The sequence below is a fragment of the Macaca fascicularis genome, chromosome 4 (genome assembly GCF_037993035.2).
Source record: "Macaca fascicularis isolate 582-1 chromosome 4, T2T-MFA8v1.1".
Taxonomy (NCBI): Eukaryota; Metazoa; Chordata; class Mammalia; order Primates; family Cercopithecidae; genus Macaca; species Macaca fascicularis.
Window position 1 is genome coordinate 107,334,978 of NC_088378.1, and position 2,417 is coordinate 107,337,394.

Here is a 2,417-nt window from a genome sequence, read left to right on the forward strand (position 1 = left end):
AGTCAAAAGTTAAAGTGACCCATATGGGTTGCATGTAAGTATTAGCTTGCTTGCGTGCTCTGTCTCACACACTGTCTCTCTCTCTCTCTCTCTCTCTCTCTCATCATATGTATGTGGATTTGATTATTTGCATAAAGTACAGCATGAATAATTATTTGCCACGTAAGATCCTTTTTATATTGGCTTTTAAGGAACTTTGTTCTATCTCAGAAAAGACTTTTTAAAGCCTTAAGACCAGTTATGGTTGATTTGTGTCATTACATTCCTTTGTGAGTTGGATAAATTCTTCTCCACCTGAGGTCCCAAGATAACATGGGGCTCCTCAGCTTATTAGAAAGTTACATCCTATTGCCCAGACCCAGTCTCAAAAAATAAAAATGAAAAAGAAAAAAAAAATTACATTCTTTATTTACCACAAGTAAGGAACTGTGTACAAGGACTGTATAGACAAGGTATGATGTCAGTTTCCCCAAAAGACTTTCATTGGCTCTATAAGTCAAATTTTATTTCTTAAAAGAAAGCATGCCATTCCAATCAAAGCCTTGGGAAAATAACCAGTTTCTCCAATTGTGTCCCTTTGCAAAAGAAAACATTCATTTTTTTTAAAAAATATGGAATGCTTCATGAATTTGCATGTCATCCTTGTGCAGGGACCATGTTTATCTCTGTATCCTTCCAATTTTAGTAAGTGTGCTGCCAAAGTGAGCACAGAAAACAGATTCTTGTCACATTTATGCAAATAAATATATTGCCATAAGTTAAGAATACTCAAAAATAGTTTCCAAATTCTGGAGAAATCAGATAGAGAGAAATATGCTCCAAATTTTATTTATAGGATTATACTTTACTCAATTGTTGAAAGCTGTAAAAAGCTCAAAAGTTTTCTTCACTTTAAAAAAATGAAGAATTAGCAACATTTTAGGCAGAGTCATAAAAGGATTATTTTAGTCATAGGTTCAGTCCATGCAGTTAACTATGGTTTTGCTTGAATTCATAAACATTTCAGCTCTCCATGGGAGTCCTGAAAGATTTTCCTCTTTTCTAGTATCACAACATCCAAAGTTATCAGACATGTGCATTTAAGAGCACCTGTTAGAGTCCTTTAGATTATAAAACTTCCTTTTAAAGAGGATTAACATGAAACAATAATTGTCTGTGGACGACAAAAAGTCTTAGGGCGGCCACAATTAAAGGTATAATTAACAAAGAAATGTGTTACCTCTGTGGCACACACTAATTTAACATAACAATTATAATTATTAACATATGCCAAAAACACATTTATACAAATACGGTCCAAAAAAGGCCAGATTTTACCTCTGCATTAGGTTTCACATCATTGATGTGAAACCTAATTCTTTATAAAATATTATAGACAAATATATCAAATCTTAATTAGTTTGACCATAAGGTAAGATTTTCATAAATGTTTTATTTTTTTTACAATTTTTTTAAATGAAAATTTCAATGCTTTAATACAAGCTTATCCAACCCATGGCCTGTTTACTGTGTGTGGCCCAAGGCATCTTTGACTGTGAACCAACACAAATTCATAAACTTTTTAAAAATATTATAATTTTGGGGGGCTTTTTTTTTTTTTTTTTTTGCTCATCAACTATCGTTAGTATTAGCAGTTTTGTGTGTATGTAGCCAAAGACAATGTTTCTTCTTTCAATGTGGCCCAGGGAGCCAAAAGATTGGCCACCCCTGCTCTAATAAAACTCTGTTGTGCTTTCATTCAAATATTATATTTATGAAGAAAACTGAATAATACTTCTTTATAGTTGATATGTTCACACACAGAATTTCTTTTACAATGTTAATCTTTCGCGAACCTTCCACAACTTTCTTAAATGTTCAGCTTTATCCTATATAACTTAAAACAATCCTTTAAACCTCAAAACTAGGCAAAATAGTTTACATTTCCTGCCTTTTTATATGGTTTTACTAAAAGCACATTCTTGTTTCCTTACATACCTTGCATGTAAAACTGTTTTTCCAGTAGTCTTGAGTACATGTTATACTATTAACTTTTAGCAACTATTACTTTTGATGAAAAACTTGGTAAATAAGTGATTCTAATTAGGTACTAGGTCTGGAGCCTAGGACACCCAACAGAAGAACAGGTAAGGCCTGACCTTTTCTAGCATAGCAAGGAGGCATGTCTAATTCTGTATGTTTCCAGCCCTTACCTATCTTTAAAGCAAGCAAGTTGTACAGTTAAGGATCATAGTAGCAATCCATGACATTAAAGCATTTAGTAGACCTAATACCCTTTAAAACTGTACACTGTTAATAAATTTCCTTTCATGAATGCTTCTTGACTTACACAGATCATCTATGACATGCTTTGACTTTCTGACTTATCCTAAACATCTCTCTTTTCAAACAACCAGTCATTTTAATTTAGAGCAAGG

At 32.8% G+C, this 2,417-nt stretch overlaps 1 non-coding gene across 1 annotated transcript; it reads right to left on the reverse strand.

Moving 5' to 3' along the window:
• Positions 1 to 605: 605 nt before the first annotated feature.
• Positions 606 to 709, reverse strand: LOC123573143 (U6 spliceosomal RNA). The gene has a single exon (XR_006697892.2). It is a non-coding gene; the product is annotated as a U6 spliceosomal RNA (small nuclear RNA).
• Positions 710 to 2,417: the final 1,708 nt, after the last annotated feature.